Source organism: Molossus molossus, unplaced genomic scaffold (genome assembly GCF_014108415.1).
Source record: "Molossus molossus isolate mMolMol1 unplaced genomic scaffold, mMolMol1.p scaffold_m16_p_19, whole genome shotgun sequence".
Taxonomy (NCBI): domain Eukaryota; kingdom Metazoa; phylum Chordata; class Mammalia; order Chiroptera; family Molossidae; genus Molossus; species Molossus molossus.
Genome location: NW_023425354.1, coordinates 4179852 through 4192288, shown reverse-complemented (window position 1 = coordinate 4192288; position 12437 = coordinate 4179852). Strand labels below are relative to the sequence as shown.

The 12437-nt window shown below is 51.4% G+C and overlaps 1 protein-coding gene and 1 non-coding gene across 4 annotated transcripts in view; both read right to left on the bottom strand.

Annotated features, from left to right (window-relative positions):
• UBE2O (ubiquitin conjugating enzyme E2 O) overlaps nucleotides 1-12437 on the bottom strand; it is a 51874-nt gene that overhangs the window by 17309 nt on the left and 22128 nt on the right. The gene's annotated exons all lie outside the window — the stretch shown is intronic.
• LOC118635164 lies at nucleotides 4732-4861 on the bottom strand. Its single transcript, XR_004960497.1, has one exon.

Genomic DNA, 12437 nt, shown 5'->3' with positions numbered 1-12437 from the left:
TCCCATATACTAACAGTCGATCACAGTGTTTCTCTCTCACATCAATGTTTCTCTCTCCAATTAAAAAAACTTTTTTTAAGAAGAATGAGGCAATGCTGGTTGTGTGAGAGACAGGTAATGGGAGGGGAGCACGAGTGACTTACTTTATATGGGGGTCAGGAAAGGCCACTCCGAAGAGCAACACGGGAGGGAGCTGTCCACGCAGAGGGGAGAGCTACAGAGAGGCGCTGGGCGTAGCTGCCGCGGGTCTCCACGACCAGAGGCCAGCAGGGCTGGGCACACAGGCTCCCAGGAGAGCCGTGGCTCAGGCCTAAAGAGCACAGATGGCTCTGAGATTCCATCCTGAGCGAGACGAGCCCCGCAGGGCTCCGGGTAGAGGGCCTGCACAGTGGTGGTCGTGTCAAAAGGTTCCTATGGCAACCTCGCCCCCAGAGGACACTTTTGCTTGTTACCCCTGGGGGAAGGGGCTTCTGGCATGTAGCAGCGGGTGGAGGCCAGGGATGGACAGCTCCGTGACAAAGAATGACGCGGCCCAGAGCATGGCACAGAGGAGGCTGAGAAGTCCTGAGGCTGCCCCAGGCGGGTGATGCTGAGGGGAGAGGATACATTCTGAAGGCAGAGCTAATGAGGTGCTTCAAGTTGGAAAGCAATACAATGGCAAGGCCACTAAAGGACAATCATGGGGAGAAGGCGACATGAAGGGAGGCGGGACACTTCTGCCCCGCCCCCAGGTGAGTTCCAAGGAGCCCTGCCTCGGCCAGGAGGACCACTTTCCTCCCCTCCGGCCATGGAGGCATACGCCGCTCCCCTGAGCTTGTCGCAAAACTCTTGGTCTAGACCCTCGTTTATAACTCTTTCTGACAGTCCCAAAAATGTCAATAAACTGGGTTTCAGAGCAGTGAGACTGAGAGCGGCAGGAAATGGCACTGACTGTGGGTTGCAACTGGGCGCCTCTTCCAGCTTCTTCCTGAGCCATTTCCAGTTCTGACTGGATGTGGGGCCCTGCCTGGGCAGGGACTCTCGAGTTCGCCAGTGTAAGGACTTTCTCGGAGCAGCTGACCATCATGTGGCTGTGGCCCTGATAACCCAGCGATCAGCAGCCTGCACACCTGCGGACGAAGGGATTGCACAAATGGCCAGAGGGCCCCTGTGCCTGGGGGAGAGGGAGGACAGCTGGACATGCCGAGCAGTGTGGAAGGAAAAATAAATGTTGGTGCCCCGAGCTAGAAAATTCTGTCAATCACGTGCTACAGAAACCATGCAACAGAAGCTCTGCTAAAACTCAAGACTGAGGCCAATCAATTCAATCGTTTCTGAGTGTTTTCTATAAATTCAGAATGAGAATGAGACAGAAATATGAATATATAGGATTGTGCCTTGGCTTTCAAGAACTAACATTTAGATGAGGGACCCAAAATAAAATACCTGAAAACATTTATACACAGTAACTATACTGCTAAGCTGAGCAGCAGGACACAAACTCCTGTTTCTGGATGGCAGGTGGGGAAGGCAGGCCCTGTCCACACAGATGCAGGCATTCAGTAGTAATAGGACAACCCCACCCCCACCCCCACCCCCGCTTCAGGTGAGAACTGGCCAAGCCTCTGTATTCTCCACTTCCAGGGGCCGCCCAGGGACCAGCTGGCCCTGTCCCCAGCGCCCCTCCCTGATCGCACACTGCAGACCAGAAGCCTGCGATGCAGCATGATTGCATCACTGCCTGGAAACTGCAGCTGCAGCCCGCTAGCTTGCTGGAATGGCCTGGAGGCACAGCCTGCCCGAGGGGACAGAGAAAGGGGACTGAGTCCAGCTGCCCTCTAAGTGGGGGGAGAACTGGGGCGCTGCGCCTGGCAGCAGGCCAGCTGGAGCCTGGACAGCAGAGCTGCCTCTGCAGGTGCTGCGGTATTTGGGGTGCAGAGTTCCAGTGCATTCCGGTGGCAGGAGCCGGCCCGGAGAAAGAGCCCAGCACCACACCCTTGTCTTGGCCCCGGGCTTAGCAACCTGGCTCAAGAAGAACCAAAGCACCCAGGACCCCTGGGTTTGAGGGAAGGGACAAATGAGAAGCTTTAGGAGCGTGCCTCCCTCCCTCCTCAAGAAGTATGACTGAAAAGCACAAAAGTAAACAGCATGACTTCAGGTTCTGTTCTTATGGCCCAGCTGCTGTCCCTGAGAGTCAGCAGGGAGCAGGCCAACTGTCCCGGTGCAGAGAGAGCTCATGGTCTCACACTGTCTTCCAGACCCACCCCGCACATCTGAAGTCATGCTAGTTCCCAGAACAATGGCCACGGTGGCCATCACAGGGACAGCCCTTTACCGGGCTCACATTGTGCAGGAAAGAGCTACACCTGCTCTGCCTCTTCCAAGCCTCCTGACCCCCAGAGGGGAGGCAGAACTGCCACTGTTCTCACTCCAGAGAGGCTGGAGGATTGGAAAGGTGAGTGACCTGCCCACCGCCGCCCCGGCTCCAGCACCCAGAGTCCTGGTTTTGCTCACTTGGCCTTCCTCACTGGCATGTGTGGCCCTGCCCGCAGCCCTGGCCTCCGCCAGGAGTTCATGAAAATGCAGGTTCTCAGGCCCCACCCCAGCCCTGCCGCCTGGAACTCCACATGCCAACAAGGTTTCCAGGTGACCCGTGTGCATAACCCCTCATCCTCACATACCAGGGGCTCTTATCAGAGGGGCATCAGGACAGACGGGTGACCCAGGCTCACTGTCCACCACAGTTCCCAGGATGGTGGTTCTGAGAACAGGCATTCGAAAAAAGTTCCCAAAAGGGACTCTAACACATGTCCTCAAGTCCTCACTACCCTGACTGGCATTTTAGAGGCAGCAAAGATGAGAAATAGCTACAAAGGACGGTATCCGAGCCCAGTGGAGCAGGCCAGGTCCACATCCTACTACACGAGATCCCATGTAGAAGAAACACAACCTCCCCGAACCAGCATAATCCTCTGCTTGTTTCTCAAACACCCGCGGTTTCCAGGCAGGTGAGATTATACCCACCTGGGGTACTGGGCGTTACTCTGGCACCAACTGGCCTGGCCAGTGCTGCGGACTAATATCACCTCTTAGTCTGATCTTTAAGTCTTAAAAACTTAACTGTCCACCCCTCACTGCCATTTCCTCAAGGCTCACCCACGGTAGCGCATCTCAGGATGAGACAGCTCACTGAGCCAAGACTAGAACACAAAAACGCAGTCACTGAGACCCTAAAGCGCAGCAGGCTGCAGCCGGCCCCTGGAGCCGCGCAGCCCCGCAGACTGAGAACCGGCCCCGCAGAGGCCGCGGGAGCCGCGCAGCCCCGCAGACTGAGAACCGGCCCCGCAGAGGCCGCGGGAGCCGCGCAGCCCCGCAGACTGAGAACCGGCCCCGCAGAGGCCGCGGGAGCCGCGCAGCCCCGCAGACTGAGAACCGGCCCCGCAGAGGCCCCAGTGCTGCCCCTCCCCAGCTGCATGTGCTGAGGAAGTCCTGTCACCTCCCTGGCTGCCAAACACCATTGGGGACAGGCAGCCCTGGGCTGGACCAGTGCAGGGCCCTGGTCTCTGCCTGCCCAGCACTGCTCTCCCGAGGGGCTACACGGGTCTCTGGAGCATGCCTCCTCCCAGATCCCTCCACACAGGCTGGCTGAGAGGAACAAATACCCCTGGTCTGCATGGCCTGAGAAAGCCCGGGAGCACCAGGGCACGGGAGCACCAGGGCACAACCTCACCAGGCCCCAGATGGCTTTCCTCTGGAGGAACTTACAGCGCAGCTGGAGAAAACACATGAAGTAACATTTACACAGACTAAAACAAAATGCAAATAAACCTACAGGTGCATCTTGATTTAGATGCCATTTTTAAAAAATCTTTTATAAATTGAAGGGATTTTAGCTATACCATGGATGCCATTTCAAGGAAATCTTATAGTGTAAACAAACACCTTCTTGTTTATATGGTCAAGCGCGCCCTCCCTCCCCCCCCCTTAATGAGCACAGACACTGCCACATGCGATGATGAGAATGTAAGAGTGGATCAGACAGCGTGGGAGGGGTATCTGAGCTGGGACCGCTGGACTTTCAGTAATGCAGCCTGAGTGGCGGAGGAAACCACACCGCTTGGCCCGCCAGGGCGGGCCAGTGGTCTGAGGCCCTGAGAGTGAAGGGAGGGAAGAGGAGCCAGGGTGTGAGTGCTTCACAGACCCTATTCGTCCCCAGCGCCACCGTGGAAGGAAGGTCTTCTCCCGCTTCAGAGAGGAAACCATGTGCAGGGGCAGTCACAGAGCTGGGAAGCACTGGGGTGAGCCTCTCCTCCAGCCCCACACTGCCCCAGGCACCTCTGCAGTGTCAGGGCAGCAGGCATAACTATCGAACAGGACCCTGGACTTCTGATGGTCTTTTCTGTACAATTAGGCATGAAACTTCCTTCCTGCCTCTGGGTTCCTCCAGGTCCCATGTAGGAAGGACTGCTCAGCCAGAACTCATTGTCACAAGCCTGGAGAGGACACATTTCCTGAGTGAGATCCAACTTTGCTTGGACTATAGGACCCCCATTTCTGGACACCATGCCTTAGACTCAGCAACTGCAAGGAGGGCTTGGGAGGGCCACACCCTGCTGTGTGTGAAGACTAATGGGTGGGAATGGCCCCATAAAAAAAGTAGAAGACATCTAATCTAGATGTCTAATTGGGCAGCGTTGAAATAGCAAAAGATTATGAAGAAAAACAGAGGCAGCCTCGACAAGTTCTTTTTCACAGGTGTGACGCCATCACACAGAAAACCTGGAAACTCCACAGACCCTGTGGGCAGGAGCCACATTTTGATGTGCGGACTGCCTCAGGCCGCACTGGACACCGAACAGATGCACCAACACCGCACAGTCATGCAGGGCCAGGTTTTAAGGCCGCTGTTTACTGGAATCCTCAGCTCTCTTTTAAAATACAGATTCGATTCCTGCCCTGGCCGGTTTGGCTCAGCGGTTAGGGCGTCGGCCTGCGGTCCGGAGAGACCCGGGTTCAGTGCCCACTAAGGGCACGTACTTCAGTTGCGGTTTGTCCCCAGCCCTGGTCGGTCGTGCGGGTGGCGGCCACTCGATGTGTCCTTTCACATCGATGTTTCTCTCTCTCTCTCTCTCTCTCTCTCCCTCCCACTCTATCTGTACAAAAAAAATGGAAAAATATCCTCAGGTGAGGATAAAATAAATAAATAAATAAAATAAAATACAGATTCCTAAATTTTTTTTTTTTTTCACTTAAAATTTTTTCTTCTTCATAGATTTTAGAGATAGGAAGGAAGAGGGAGAAAGAGTTAGAAACATCAGTGAAAGAGGCCATTGATTGGCTACCTCCTGCATGCCACCCACTGGGGATCTGGCCCATAACCTGGGCATGTGTCCTGACCAGAAATCGAACTGGTGACCTCTTGGTACAGGGGTCAATGCTCAACCAGTGAGCCACACCGGCGGGGCAGATGCTTGATTTTTCACCCCAACCTACTGAATGAATCTCTGCATAAAGCCAGAAATCTGTTTCTTAATGTTCCTGGGCAAGTCCAATAATCACCCGAGTTAAAACTGGTCTACTTCAATCAGTACGTTCCCCTTTCTTCTAAAACAAAACAGAACCCCAACTACTTAGGGGTATTTGTCTTTAATTTTAGAAAGACTTAAAGACATACATCTGGGGCTCAAGATGCAAAAACAAGGGGCACTGACATAACGAACAAAGTGAGACCTGACAGGTACCCCTTCAGTACCCCTAGTGCACACCTGTGGTTCATCCTTGAACAGATGCACAGGCACTAGGTCCTCAGAATGATGTGGCCCCAACTTTGACTGGCCTCTGTTCAGGTGGTCCAGCCCCTGGTCTAGGCCGGTTCCAAGACAGATGCTGAGAACAAAGCCCCATGCTCTGGGATAGCGTTTAGCACCCCACTGACCAAGAGGCAAGGGACTTGACCCAGCCAGCTGCTGCCAAGGGGGTAGAGCACAGATTCTGCCAGCACACATCTGCAGACACCCAGGGGACACAGTTTTGCCACTTTAAAGACATCCAGGCAGAAGGCAGCTCCTGGGCCCACACTGTGACCATGAGAACCTGATTTTTAGAGCTGGGTTACTGGATGGGAACGAGCTGGTGCTTAGAACCTGGCCCTCCCAGCACTGGAGAACTGCAAATCTGAGAAAGACCTACCCTGGCAGGAAGGGCATGTCACTGCCTGCCCAAATCCTGCAAGATGCCCACCAGGACCTTGGCTTACAGATGCTCCCACTCCCCTTTCTTCGCCTTCCCCACTGCAAACCCTCAGAAAAATGACACAATCTTCAAAATGACATCATCGGTCGGCAGAGTCGAGGCTTTATCCCTTCCCAAGTGGCTCATGATGTCCAGCCTCACCCCCACCCAGCGCATCTGCGGCTCCTTTGGTCCACAGGCCCAATCCCGAGGATCGATCAATAGCCACACTGTCTGCAAAATGCATCCCACCTTCCGAAGCAGACTCAGACGGAAAGGGACTCACTCAGCACTCTATTTTTAAAAATGCAAATACGGTAAAAAAAAAAAAGGCTGTAAAAATAACACACCAGAGCCCTGATCCAAGGCTGACTCCCCTCGGAACCAGGTTCTCACTGAAGTAGGGCTGGTGGGGAGCAAGGGGCCGGTCTTCCCGTGGAGTTTTCCCCCATACTGTGAACTCAGGGCAGAGAAGCCGGTACAGACCACCTGCAGGCAGGCAGGCAAGGGGATTCCAGCCTCAGGGAGGCAGGTCACCACTGTCCCTGGAATGGCTCTGTCAGAACAATGTTGGCTCTTCGCTTTCCTCGATTCCAAAACAAGGCCTTTCCGAGGTGAACGGGTGGTTGCGCAAACGTGGCTTTTCCCAGGGAAGCAGGGGCTTGGTAAAGGCACAGGAGACCAAGGAGGAACAGACAAGACCCCGAGACCGACAGCAAGCCAGGGTCCTGCATCATTTGGCGAAGGTTCTGACAGCCTTCCAAACAGGCCTGGTCCACACCCTCGGTGTCACAGCCACAGCGAATCACAAGCAGGCTGACGCCACTGGGGGTCAGCAGACATGGCCTCAACACTCCCAGTGCCAATCTCGACAGCACCCGTGTCACTGCAATTAGGTCAGGGCAGGATCAGGTAGCCGCCTTCTGAGCAAAGATTTCTGGCAAAATTAAGTACGTTTAGCAGCCCATTTCTGGACTAAGTTTGTGGTAATCGGCATGGCTGGGAAAATGAAAAGCACTCACCACTACTCAGTGGGAAAAGAGGCAAGGAGGAAACACCTATTGGTGCTATGGATTTATTTCCAACAGGCCCTTTGGTCCTCTAACAGGAAATGGGAGACAGCAGAGCCACAACAAGTTCCCCAGGGCTGCACCCAACTGTAAGAAAACACTGCAGAATGAAGTCACAGTCTGCCACCAGTTTGTGGCTGACACTACATTGTCACCACCCCTCCAGAGACTGAAACGCCAGTGTCATCCTCATCTAAGCCACCAGAGCACGGAACATGATGTGAGCACCTATATCCTGTTCTCCCAACGCTGGTGGTAATGAGCACCAGAGGTGCACTCACGCGTCACAATGGATGCGCTCAGTGTCAGAGCCCGACTGAGAAGGGCTGGAAACTTTCTGGTACGCTACACCTTTTATGAAATAAACATCTCGCCTTTCCTAGCTCTCCTATCTGGGCTGGCTTTATATCCCTTAATCCCTGGGTCCCAGGAGTGGGCCACCAGGGTGCCGGACCGAAAAGCCAAAGAACCAGAAGGCAGCACCAGACTGGCATCTGTAGAGCCCTCCCCACCTCTAGCAGGTTGTCTCCAGATCTTCTCAGGGACTAATCTGAAGTGGAGGAAGATGTGAACAGATGCCGATGTCGCAAGGGCTCTGCCTCCGTCCTTCCTCTGAGGGCCCACCAAGCAACCTAAGGGGAGGCAGGCCTACAACAATGGTTTCCAGATCTAGGCACCAGGATCTGAGCGGCATGTCACAAGTAATGAAAATGTTAGTTCTCCTGCCCTCCCACCCTCCACCCCGCCTCCTTAATGTCAGCTTCTCCAATTATTGTAGAGTTTACTACACTCATCCGTAGTCTCAACTGTCCTGGAACAGATTGTGTACAGAAGCTGTTCACTGAACACAGGGAGAGGGTGTAACAGAAGGTGCCTGACATGAGCCTGGCTCTTCTCAGGCCTAAGCTCCAGTCCTGCCTCTGCTCTTCCAAGGGCTGTCCTGCCGAAAAGTCTGAGCTTTGACATGTATGATATGTTGCTCACTTGATCAGCTGTTGGCTATCCCTCCATCCACTCGTTCAACAAAATAAATGCCCACCAGGATGACAGACGCTGTGCCTGACGCTAAGGAAACGTGGGGAACGAGAGGCTGAGTCCATGCAGAGCCAAGAGAGGGGGAGACAGGCAGTTCACACGCTGGATTGGGGAGCACGAACTGCCTCCGGGAACCACCATGGCTTCCACGTCTGCCCCAGACAGCTGCACTCAAGTCTTTGCTCAGACCTCACCTCCTCAGAGAGGCCTTCTCTGACCATCCATCCAGAATCACTTGTCCGCATTCTCTCCCCACCCCCATTCTATTTTTCTCCATAGGGCTCACCATTCCCCGAATCTGTGCCGTCCATCTGCCCCATCAGAAAGTGAAGCCCATGGGGGCAGGTGGCTTCCATGAGAATATGGAACAGTTCTACACATATGTGAGAATTTAAAATAAAGCAGGGACAGCTGTGCAGAAGGAAGAACCCAGGGTCAGGAACTACCCTCCAGAACGGGCCTCTCGAGGACAGGTCTGCACATCCCTGAAACCGGAAGGAAACGGACACTCCCCCGTCCGCCCGGGGTCACACCTGCAGTCCAATGGGGAAGCTGTGAGCCGCACAACTACCATCCCCTGAAGCGTGACCACACCTGGGAGATGTGTTGCAGCAGACAGGGCTGCAAAGACATGGCAGGACGATGTCACCCGCTCCAGAAATGCTCTTTGTATTTGTTACACATTGAACTGATGTCTTAGATCTATTCTGGCTTAAATAAAATTTATTAAAATTAATTTCATTGGTTCCCTTTTACATTTTTTAAATGTGGACACTAGGGGAAAAAATCTTAAATTACATATGTGGCTCATATTGTATTTCTATGGAACAGTGTTGGTTTAAACCTGTAAATAAAATAAAAGAGCACCTAAAGGCTTAACATCGAATAGCAGTCCCTGTCTTATTGTCTCAACAGAGTTCCCTTGAGGCAACCACTTTCTAATTTCTCAGTATTTGGAATATTTGCCCTATATGTAAATATGCTCACACCTCTAATTCTTAATTTGATTAGTGTACACATTATCTACTGCAGTGGTTCTCAACCTTCCTAATGCCGTGACCCTTTAATACAGTTCCTTGTGTTGTGGTGACCCCCAACTATAAAATTTTCACTGCTACTTCATAACTGTAATTTTGCTACTATGACGTCTTAGGTGACCCCTGTGAAAGGGTTCGACCCCCAAAGGGTTCGCGACCCACAGGTTGAGAACTGCTGATCTACTGCCTTCCATTTCTTATCCACCCCGGATGACAGCCCGTACCTTGAGCCCATCTTTCCAACAGTTCTATCACATTGACTGAAACAAGATACACTCACTGCAGAGAGTAAATATAGCTCACAGCTGAACCAAGTGGTGCTCTGTGAATGCACACACCTGCGCACACAGTGAGACTTCGGTCAGATGCTTCCTCGCACCTTCTCCAAACGTGCTCAGACACTCCATCAGGTGTTTTCTGGAGCTCTCCCCTGCAGAATCCCACCCTGCTCCCCAACCTGGACTTTCCTCTGCAGCCTGCCTGTGTGGAAGCTCTTTTCCTGGATCCCAGAAACCTCCCTTGTTTCGGTGAAGCACACCTCCCACCAGCTTCTGGGAAAAGGGTCCACAGGAGGCTCGTGTTTCGCAGTGCTCGCAGGCCTGAGAAGAACACTTGTCGAGTAATTGAGCTGGGTATGGAGCTCCCTCTGAACGGAGGGCTCTGCTCCAGTGCGGTCTTCCATCAGAGACCCTCTGCGGTGACAGTCACTGCTTACACTGATTGTGACCGTGTGGAGTTAATTCTAGTATCTTGAGGGCTTTCTACCTACCATGCTTTTTCTTTGTTCTCCTTTTTCTAAAATAATGACCTAGGTTTTATAATTCTGCATATTTTCCCTCTATTGGTTTGAAAGCTTTCGATCCTATGTCTATTATTTTAATGATTCTCTGTAAAATGTTAATATATCTACTTGACTCAGAAAGTCCAAAGCAAATCACAATACCTGTTCCCTCTTTCCCGACCATATTAGAATGTGTTGACTTAAATCATCCCCTCTCTCACCTCCATTTTTTTCCTCTCCTTTTTTTTTTTTAATCCTCGCCTGAGGACATTTTTGCATTTATCTTCAGATACAGTGGGAGGGGGAGGGGGGAGAGAGAGAGAGAGAGAGAGAAACATCGATGTGAGAGAGACACATAGACTGGTTGCACCCACACAATCCCAACCAGGGCCGGGGACAAACTGCAACCGAGGTACTTGCCCTTAGCGGGAACCAAACCTGGGACTCTCTGGTCCGGGGTCCGATGCTCTAACCGCTGAGCAAACCGGCCAGAGCTCACCCCCATTTTTTGCCTGTCAGTATTTTTGTTTTCAGTTTCCCTCAGATTAGTAATGATCACTGTTTCATAAGCTAAAGCTTATTTAGATCTCCCTGTAGGTTTCTGATGTCTTGTCCAACATGCTTTTTTGTCTCTCTCCTTTCTCCTGGGTTTAGTTTCCTTGTTCCTCATGTATAGTCAAGGTCCGTTAGTGAATAAATTCAGTTTCTTCTTTCTGTAAAAATGCCTTTACTTTGTTCTCACTACTGAATGATAACTTAGGTTGGTTACTGAAAACTAAGCTACTCACTTATTTTCCATAGCACGCTGAAGATTTAGTCCACTGTGGTCTGGCCTCTACTGTTACTAAGACATTTGCTGAGTTTCACGGCTGAACCCTGGGAGTAATGTCTTTCTCTTCCGCGGCTTTAAGACGCTGTTCTCCCTCTGGGAGCTCCTATCGGACAAAGGTCAGGCCCTCTCATCCGTGCTCCTCCACACTCCTTACTTCTCCTCCTTTACCTGTGAATTCTACTTAACTTCTTTGGATCTGTTTTCTGGTCCATGTAATTCTCTCTTGAGGTGTGTCTATTTTGCTATTTAACACTTCCACTGGGTTTTAAATTCAATGATCAGGGCCTTCGTTCTAGAGGTTTTATTTGGTTCTTTTTACAAATAGCCCTTCTAGCCCTGGTGGCTCATTGTGTTGGAGCATCATCCCGTACAACAAAAGGTTGCTGGTTCAATTCCCTTTTGGGGCACATACAGGAGACAACTGATCTCTCTCTCTCTCTCTCTCCCTCTAAAATCAATAAACATATCCTTAGGAGAGGATAAAAAAATATATAACCCTTTAAAAAATATTGTCTTATTTTTTTCCTTTCATTTCTATTCTTTCTTAGCCCTTTAATCATTTTAAACACTTACATTTTATACTCTATCCTATTATCTGAAGTTTTTAAATGCTGGAAATCCTTTTTATTGTGATAACTGGCTGACTCGTTATAATTTCTGCATGTTTAGCAATTTCGTAGCAAGAGCTCATCATTTGTGGAGACCTCAGGAATCCAAGCGAAAGGGGCCTTCTACAAAAGCCGTGCTTCTCTCTGCAAGGGGCCTGTGCCAGGCTGGGAAGTCCTGAAACATGGGAATTACAACACAGACTTCAGACTTGGGTGCAACAGGCCACCTGTGCCAGGCTGGGAAGTCCTGAAACATGGGAATTACAACACAGACTTCAGACTTGGGTGCAACAGGCCACTTCCCCCAACACCTGAGTGCGGGCAACGGAGAGCTCCCTTGCCTCTCTGGCCCCAGGAGATTCCCTTGCATTCCTTTCATCAGGAAATAGCCCTTTGAGGATATTTGTTTTCAAGTCTATACTTTATGTTTGTTAACATCCAAACCTCTATTATTTTAGGGCCTCTTTTGGGGTCTAATAAACACCCCCAGAGCTGCTACATCAATAGGCCTGCTTTGCTCTGGCTTTAAATTCTTTCTTTGATTTCAGTTTCTCGCTAACCCTTTCCTTCCTATCAACTCAGCTATATATTTGAAGCTTTGTTCCAGTCTCTGTGGCATCTCTAAGTGGTTACAGTAGGAGTGCTTCTACCTTTGCTCAGGCTACCACGTTGGACTGGAAATCCACTCCACTGCCTCTGACTTCCCACGAGGTTGAAAAACTCCACACACCTTCATTCCCAATTGTTTTGTGTGCAGCCCGTTTTCTCTCTCTGGGAGCTTTATGCCCACTGTTCTGGAATCACACAGCGTGCCAGTCAGGACTTTTCCATGCACCGTCCTAGAACCCTGTGGTCATCGATTCT